Source organism: Sorex araneus, chromosome 2 (assembly GCF_027595985.1).
Source record: "Sorex araneus isolate mSorAra2 chromosome 2, mSorAra2.pri, whole genome shotgun sequence".
Taxonomy (NCBI): Eukaryota; Metazoa; Chordata; class Mammalia; order Eulipotyphla; family Soricidae; genus Sorex; species Sorex araneus.
Genome location: NC_073303.1, coordinates 71,966,809 through 71,975,849, shown reverse-complemented (window position 1 = coordinate 71,975,849; position 9,041 = coordinate 71,966,809). Strand labels below are relative to the sequence as shown.

Genomic DNA, 9,041 nt, shown 5'->3' with positions numbered 1-9,041 from the left:
CATTGAATTTCTAGAGTCGTCAAAATTGGCTCTCTATCATACTCTGCTTATTATAGCAATTGCTTTTTTTTTAAAAAAAAAAAGCAACTGTCCATTTCTATAGTATTTCATGCATGCCAAGTATAATTTAAATACTTACACTTTAAGAGCCTCTTCATAAAAATTATGAGATCAATATAAAACTGTTTATTTAGTGAATTGTGTTTATGTGGAGTGGACTTAAGAGTAGATTTTAGGATTCATACAAGATTTCCTCAACATGATAAATTGACTTCATTATTTAGTGAATTTCCTTTTCTACCTTATACAACTTCAATAAACTTGAGCTCTGAAATTGAAAAAATCAACAATAAATTTGGTGATAGAGAGAGACCATGTGGTCATGATACATTCTATATTCTTGAGCAAATGTTTATCAAAGATTTTATTTTGAAATTATACACTAACAAAAAATAAATTGCAGACCACCCAAAAACACTACTTTTATAATCAAAAGAGAAGCATAGTTTCTCTTTTATCAACCCCATAATAATTAACATGATTTCTGAAATGTTAGGGAAGCTCCTGTCTTCCTCATCTACCTAATTTGGAGTTTCTATAGGAAATGAAGAAACCCAAAGACTATAGGCCCCAAAGGAATTCTCAGCATTCCTAGTTAGAAATTTCCAATTTTCCTCTGCTTTTTCTCTGTATACACACGAGGTCTAGAATACACACAGCACATGTTTTAGGAGAGAGACAGAAAAAGGCAGATGGGATAAAGCCTAAGTTATCTCCAAGATAGCTGAGATCATTGCAAAGTTATCTTTCCAGCAGAATTCAAGGGTAGCAGAAGAGAGGAGTTTAAAAAATGCAACGTTTCCTGAATCCTTTTAAAACTCCAAGTACTCTGGAGTTGTTTAAGTATGATGGAACTAGTGAAGAAGGAACCCAAAGCTTGTGCAAACCCCTTACATTTGATTCTGCGGCTATTGTCACTTAGTGCCATTGACTCCTGAAACAAGGTGACTTGAGACTTGGGTTACACTGAGTTTGAAACTCTTGCAGCTGTTCCAATCCTCCTCCTCCTCCTCTTCCTCCTCCTCCTCCTCCTCCTCCTCCTCCTCCTCCTCCTCCTCCTCCTCCTCCTCCTCCTCCTCCTCCTCCTTTTCCTTCTCCTCCTCTTCCTCCTCCTCCTCTTCCTCCTCCTCTCCCTCCTCTTGACACCCCTCCTCCTGTCTTCCTCCACCTCCTCTGCTGCTGCCTTAAACCTACTAGGATAGGGGTATGAACCGGGTGGTGTATGAACTGTGTGGACAAAATGTGGAGGTTGACGGCAGCTGTCCACTCCAAGACTGTGTACCTGAGCATAGTGGCCACTCTGCTCTTCCGCCCAGCCCACTCCTGCCTGCAGCGTTGCTGCTGTCAAGCCAGCCGGCGATTTGATAGGCTTGTCGGGTTGCCATGGTGTTGACTTCTTGCCTCTGAGGAGCTGCCCAATGACTGGAGGTCTGGGGTTATAGCGGGAAGAGGCAGCGGGCCACAGCGAATTTCAACGGCAGCTGCAGCAGCTAGGAAAAGAAGCGACAGGACGGGAGCTTTAGACCTAAGCTACTCACCCACAGCCCGGGCTGCCGGGACCAGACCAGAGGGGCAAGAGGCGGGGAGGGCGCAAGGTTGCACTGGGGACCACTGGACGCCACAGGGGACCAGCGAAGGGCTTGGGACCCTCTCTGGAAGAACTCTTTAGCAATCTGCAGGCATTGAGGGGCGCGGGGGAGATCTTCCAGAATTCGTTTTGACAAACTCACAAAGACATTTCTGGGGAGCAGTAGGTTGCTAAAGGGGATGTAGGTGGGTGATACACTCCCCCCTACCACCACCCCACCACCACCAACAACAACAATCACTCATTTGGGCAAGCAAATAATTTGACAAAGAAGGAGGCTCTCTCCGCAGAACTTCAATTCCTGGAAACCAATTTATGCGAGAAGAGAAAGTGGAATTAGAGGTTCCAGCAAGTCAAAGAAAATAGTTGCCCTGGGCCGGCGGCCGGAGGGGTGGGCGCGGGGAGCGGGGTGGTAGTGGTGTGTGTGGGGTGGGGGGGGCGCAAGTGCAAGGCGCAACTCAGAAGGAAACTGGAAACTAGGGAATGAAAGGCAAAGAAGCCGCTTCTGTTATAAATTAGTAGGTAGGTGAAGGTTACGCAAAGAAGAAAAGAGAAAGTAAAGCTGTTAAAGGAATAGAATAAAACCCCTGGGAATTCAACCCGAAACCCACCCCCCTCTTTCAGTCCCCAATCCAAGGGGAGTAGGGGCGGAGGGGGAAGGGGGGGGAGTGCATTCTGGTGTGATGAGAACTCTCTGGAATGTCTGGAGGAGAGAAGATGGAAGTGCGAGAGTAAGAAGACCCGGGTGCTAAATAAATGGCAGGAGGGAGAGTCGGGGGGAGGGGGCGGTGGGGGGTGGGTGGGAGGAGGACAGGGGAGGAAAGGAAAATTCGGCGTTTCCTTGAAGCGACTCGGGGATTCCGGAGAGCGAGATTCCAATCGAAGCCAGAGAAGTGCAGAAGTTCAGACCTGGAGCGTGAAGGATGGAGGCAGAGAGGAAAGGGGGGCGAAAGGTGTGCGCTGCCCCCGCGGGGTGCGGAAAGGCGCCGCCAGCCCACTGCTAGGGGCGACCTAGCCCCGCGGGCCCGGAGCGCAGAGCGGGGTGCCGCCTCGGGCGCTGGGCTGGGGCCCCGCGGGGCAGCCCCGGGGAACTGGGAGCCAGGTAGCTGCGGAGCCCGCTTCGGGGCTCGGGACGACGCGGGGACTTTTTTTTTTTTTTTGGCCAGAAGAGCTGCTCGGGCAGCCGGCCGCAGGCAGACGCCCCGCGAGTCCCAAACGCCGGCCTCGCAAGTTTCCCAGCCACTTTCATTGATTTTCTTTAACAAATAAGCGTCATGCCCGTTGCTGCAACACCTCCCCTGGCTGCAGCGAGAACGCCACGGGCTCCGAGGGCTCCTGATGCCTCACCTCCCTACCGCCAAATAAAACCTATCCCCCTCACTCGGAAATTCAAACTGGGATCCCATGCAGATTTGGGGGGGGGGGGGGAGGCTGTGGTCCGCGCCCTCCTCTTGAATTTGGGGATGACCTTCTTTAGAAAAAGCAGCAAACAGGCCCCTACACAAGTTTGTAAACGAGGAAGGGACTCACTGACATTTGCATATTAATTTCTTGTAATAAGAAGTAACTCAGTTTGGAAGAAGACGCCGGCAAAGCAATTGACCGGTTTGCAACTGCAAGGAAATTAACACCAGACCGTCAGCCACACCTATGCTACTCCCCTTAAGTTGTCTCTTTAAAAATACATCCTTTAAAAATAAAGTATTTGTTTTAAAGTAGCCCCTCTCCTAAAGCAGTTCCTGCTCGAGGTTCTTCCATACATGTCAAAGGGTTGTTGAATTATTCATTATTGTAATTACTATCATCATTGTCATTATCCCTTTCCATGTGGAAATAATTTTATTATCGTAATTTGATATCTGAAGAATTTCCTGTTAGTCGTTTGATAATCATTTTTTTCTTCTGAAAAGAAAAGTTTTGTTTATAAATGAGGGGGAGAAAATGTTTTAAATGCTTTGATGTTTGCTATAGATTTCCGTTTATCTAATCGATCGGAATGCCAATAAAATCGATTAAAGGTTTAGTGTTTTACAAACAACCATTTTGTGCTTTTTGATTTTACGTTCAGAATGATTTTAATAAAACCAATGCTTTTCTCTAACATTCTTTCTTTTAAAAACCTAAACCTTTACCGTTTTTTCCTTTTATTATTAAGAATTTCTTACTTAAAGTTTCTGTAATAGGAAAATAAAAAATATAAGTAATGGCTGCAATGGTTTAAATTTCACTGTCTTGTTGCTCAAGATATTTAAATAAAGCCCTTTAAAATCATGGTGAATTATATGCGATCATTCAGTGATTGCGGAATATTAAATTAAACTTAGATAAATCCGCATTGAAGGAGGCAGCACCCAATCCTGAATTTATTTCCCATTTTCTCTAACAGCATCACTGCGCTTCTCTCTTTGCGATGACAATGTGCCAAATCTGAGCATTTTGAAAAACATTTTCCATATGCTTTAACAGGGGACTGATAGACAAAGAAGAAAAGGAGGTGATCTTTTTGCACTGAGGTATATTTTCCTTAGCCTTTTTTCTCTTAGATTGTCAGTAGTAATGATTTTAAAGTAAAAGTTTGAAAATTATTTACTTCTGTTTTTTTGCTGTTGTTGTTGTTGTCTTTTATTCCCCCCACCCCCCACCCCCGTTTTTCTTGTTCTTTTTCTCTTTTTTGTCTACTTATGATTTAGTCCTGAAATTGAGTTTTGGCTAGAATGCAATGTAAATCTATCATTTCTGTACCTTGGCAAATAATATCTGTTTCAAAATCTTTGATTCATTTAGTGTCTGTAAGCTACCTGTTTAATTAAAGATGTATTTAATTATACATTTTGTAACTTAGATTAGATGGGCTGTTTGATGTTGGATTTAAAGGTGTTTTGTGTCTAATATAATATCAAGGCTTCTTATCGACAGGGGCTTTTCTTTAGCTATAAAGGTATCCACTTTTGTGTTGGAAATGTGCACTTTTGGATTAATTTGCTATACTTAAAAATATCTATTTGGTAGCCAAAGTCTAGTGCATTGTCTATATAGCACTTAATTGACATGAAATGAATGTTTTAAGTTTAAAAGGATCAAAAGTCTGTATTCAATTCAATGAAATCACAGTTATTATTACTTTGTCTTTTTTTTTTTTTATCTGCTTGTCTCTTTTCCTATCTGCATGGTTTTCTCCTAGGTATTTTTTTCCAGACAAAATGTAAAATTTGCATTGGATATTCTTGTTGGAAATTTCTAAATTTCGTCATGTATGTTGAAAAGGCAATGCTTGTGATTCTGGGTCTAGGCAGTGATGGTGGTTGTCTGTGTGTTTGTGTGTGTTTGGCGGGGGTGGAGAGGTGAGGCAGTGGTGATAAGAAACCCTCATTAATTTGCATAAGAGCCAAGCAAGTGCTTGTGAAGTTGTGAAGTGCTTTTGTTTGGGGACAGTCCTGTCTGATTATGTTTATAAACACTGGGCTAGTTGCCTAGATGGAAAAGAGGTCAAAGTACCTTCTGAACCCTGACCCCTGTAAGGCATCTGCTTCTCTCTCTCTCTCTCTCTCTCTCTCTCTCTCTCTCTCTCTCTCTCTCTCTCTCTCTCTCTCCCTCCTTTCCCCTCCCTTATAATTCTTCCTCTTCAGACCTCTCCACCTCCTATTCCTTCCTTACCTGTGTCTAACTTGCAAAATGACTCCTCCCCACCCCAAACAAAATACAGCAAAGCAAAACCAAATCAGGTCAAAACCTCTTGCAGGGGAAAACTTGTCAAACAGATTTACAGTAAACTTAGAGCCCAAACTGGACTTTGGCTGAGAAAGAGAGAAATAAGAGAGGGATGTGGATGTGTAGGGATAGAGACCAGGAATGGGAGGGGGCATTTTTATGATTTGAAAGACCACAAGGGAGATAGGAGCCAGGTTGGGGGAGGGGAGAAATCAGCCAAGGAGGCATTTACTTGCCCACTAACCCCACACTCACAGACACTCCAAATGTCTTTTCCTTTTTGGATTTCAATTTATCTAGCCCCTTCTCATCATCAAAGAAGTGGTGACTGCCTCTGTATGTTAGATTATATTTTTAGCCCCCCCCCTCCGGAAAATACACTTAAAAATATATAGTAATGAGATGTGGTGCTTTCCCATACTTCTTTTTTTTTTTAAGATTTGACTGTAAATATAATGTGTTTGTGACACCTTCACAAAGAAACCCTGACCTTGTTAATTCCCAGTCCGGTCTCGCTCTCACTGCACACAGCCCGAGATCCCCTGCACCTCTCTCCATCCCCTACCCCCCAGCCCCACCCCCCACCCCCTCACACCAAATGACAGACCTTGGTATCAGGTTTAAGTGTGTTTTGGAAAAGAGTTGCTGAGTTAAACAAAATGTTAGTTAACAGATTGCCTTTGTTAAATAGCCCCCGGGTGGAGAAGACCCAACAAAAAGATGGGGGGGGGAGGGGGGACTGGGGATCTGAAAGTGTCTGTGGTGATGTAAAAGGTCCCTAATGCTGAAGTCTTGTAATACCTCGTTTCAAACTGAGCTCATCTATAGAACCCCGGAAGCGCGCTCAAAAGACTCCTTTCCCCTTGGGCTGGGGTTGCTCTTGAACTGAAGGAACCTGGAGAGGGGGGTGAGGTATTTATTAGTGAACTGGGGAGGGCCACGCGAGCAAAGGATGGGGGGGGGGGAACAAAACAGCTTGTAGATTCATTAAACCAATTGTAACGCCAGGGGAGTCCGTCGCATGGATTTTTTTTTTTTTTGGAAATAAAGTACGCCGGAGGGGGGTGGGGGGGAGAAGTCTAGAAGTGGAATTACCTTTGTCTCCACGTTAAATTGTCCCTTGATTGCGACACTCAACCCCTAACCACCTGGCATCGCTTGTGGGTGTCACAACTCCGTGCTCTGGGTCAGGGGCAGAGAGCTCTGGGCTGGGGTCAGGCTGCAAAGTGCCGAAGAGGGTGTCAGGAAAGTTCAGGGCCCCGCTGGGAAAACCTCTGTGCGTCTCACTTGGAAATAAAAAAAAAAAAAAAAAAAAAAAAAGTCGCCAAACGTTTCTCCGGGGCGGCGGGCGGGTGCGCGCGGAGTTTAGGGACGGAGGGAGGAGAGAGCGGGAGAGGGAGCCCGGGTCCGAGGCGGGCCGTCGGGGCAACGCAGAGAGCCAGGAGGAGCCGAAGGGCCGCGCGATAACCGCCCCGCCGGGTCCAGCCGGGCAGATCGCGGCAGCGCCCCGCAGCCCCCCGCGGGCTGGGCTCGGGCTCGCCCGCCCCGCCGCGCCCCTGCCCCGGGCGCCGCGCTCCGCGCCTGCAGGCCCTCCCCACGCCCGACCTGCGGCCGCCGCACCGCCGCTCCCGGCCCGCCGCCCGCCCGCTCCCAGGCCGGACCCCGGAGCCAACTCTTGACTCAGAGCTAGTGGCTCTCTGCCCCCTTCCCCTCCGCCTGTTAACCCCCGACCCTCACCCCGGCTTCTCCTTAGGAAAGATGTGAAAGAGGACGGGGAAGAGATGATTCAAACGAAAACACACATGTTAGGAGGAGGCACGCTCTCTTTTGCTGAAGAGACTGCCCAAGTGGGCGCCTAGCACAAATCCTTCCTTTTGTTTTCGTACTTAGAATTCAGGAACCGCTACACCCCTCCTTGCACCCCCACTCCCATGAACACACACACTCACAGACTCACACACACACACACATCACACATCACACATGGCTGTGTTTTCTAAGGGGGGGGGGGTGAGGGCATTGAGGGGAAATAGCCACCACAATTTTTAAATGGTTTTCCTGATTTGACGTTTGGTGTTTTGACATTAATGACATTAATGTTATTGATGATGTTGCAGGGAAGAAAAGGCAAAAGAAATAAAGGAGAACTTGAAAACGAAATGATCATTTCCCTATTCTTCCCTGCCAGAAATAGACCCCCTTTCTTCACCTGAGCCTGAAACAGACTTATTGTTCTCAGGTGTTTCCTTCATCATATGCATTTACCCATCAGAAATCGCAGGAAATGGTTTTTCCATCAGTGAGCTTGTACATGGAGCTCTCTCCCGCAAAGGGCTTGATCTTTTTTGATTTGAACCTGAAAGTTTCGCTGCCTTCATTTCCCCTCAGTCTCTTTAAAAGCTCCCACCCTCTGCTCTAGACTCACACCTCCACTAGTTTTTTAAAGCCAGCATTTTTTGCTCTCTGGGGTGTTTTGCGATAAACAGTAACGCTACATAAACACCTTCTTCACTTGCAAGTTACAAATAATTTAAATTCTACCCTCCTGGGCATGTATGTTTCTTAAGGCACATGGATAAGCCCCACTGAGGTGCAAGGGGATGGCTGCTCTCACACTAGTGATGCAGTCACTGTGTCAAGATGAGGCTAGAAACAAATTAACTTAGAAAAAAAATCACAGAAAGTAGTCCACTTTGAACAGACTCCTTCCCAAAGAAGTTGGAAATGGAACGGAGTCTTTGGAGAGGTAGACAATTTTCTTTCTGTGAAGGTCTAGTGGCTTTGGCTTCTAATACATTAGTGCATGTACTGACTCCAAATTCCTAAGGTGGTGATTTGCTTCTCTCTCTCTCTCTCTCTCTCTCTCTCTCTCTCTCTCTCTCTCTCTCTCTCTCTCTCTCTCTCTCTTTCTTCTCTCTCTTTCTCTCTCTCTCTTCTCTCTCTCTTTCTTCTCTCTCTTTCTCTCTCTCTTCTCTCTCTCTCTCTCTCTCTCTCTCTCTCTCTCTCTCTCTCTCTCTGTTTCTCTCCCCCCCTCTCTGTTAATAAAGACCATATCTATACTTTACTCTCTGCTCCGAGGTTCTTCCCTGTAACCTTAGCCAGCTGTTGAAGGAAAGCAGCTCCTTGTTCTGTGCCTAGGTCCCTCTTTTGAGGACTATGCTTCTAAATTCCCAGGTGTTTAGTTTGCTTTTTAATCCAATTTGCATTAGACCTCGGATTTTCCAAATGTGGCCTGGGAATGCCAGGTTTCAGGCCCAGAAGGATGCATGTTTGAAGCCTCTGTTGTTACTAATGCTTATGCGATAAACCTTTCTGTTGGTATTTGGTAGATTTGTTGCTTTAAGGCCTAAGACAGGTTTAGAGGCAGATCCTGGCCATTCAGAACTTCAAAGGCCTGTCAACTCAAAAGCAGCTGATGCCTCACCTGTCCAAGAAGGCTGGACACCTCAAGTATTTCCTGTTTGTAGCTTGTTTGATTTGTTACTCTTACCTTTTCTCTAGAATCCCCGTTTTAAAAAATACTACATACAGAAGGTCTACTTGTGACCTGTGGTATAAGAGTAACAGTGTATCAAGATGCTATCTGAGTAATGAATATATATATATATATATACACACACATATATATTCCATATTCAGTAGGGGGTATTTAAAAGTATGTCTATTCCTAGTTTTAGTTAATTAT

The 9,041-nt window shown here is 45.6% G+C and overlaps 1 protein-coding gene across 1 annotated transcript in view; it reads left to right on the top strand.

Moving 5' to 3' along the window:
- The first annotated feature begins 4,068 nt into the window (after window positions 1-4,068).
- ZFHX4 (zinc finger homeobox 4) overlaps window positions 4,069-9,041 on the top strand; it is a 212,057-nt gene continuing 207,084 nt past the window's right edge. The window contains exon 1 of the mRNA XM_055126488.1: window positions 4,069-4,161. The gene's annotated coding sequence lies outside the window, so the exon portion shown is untranslated. The remainder of the gene's footprint in view (window positions 4,162-9,041) is intronic.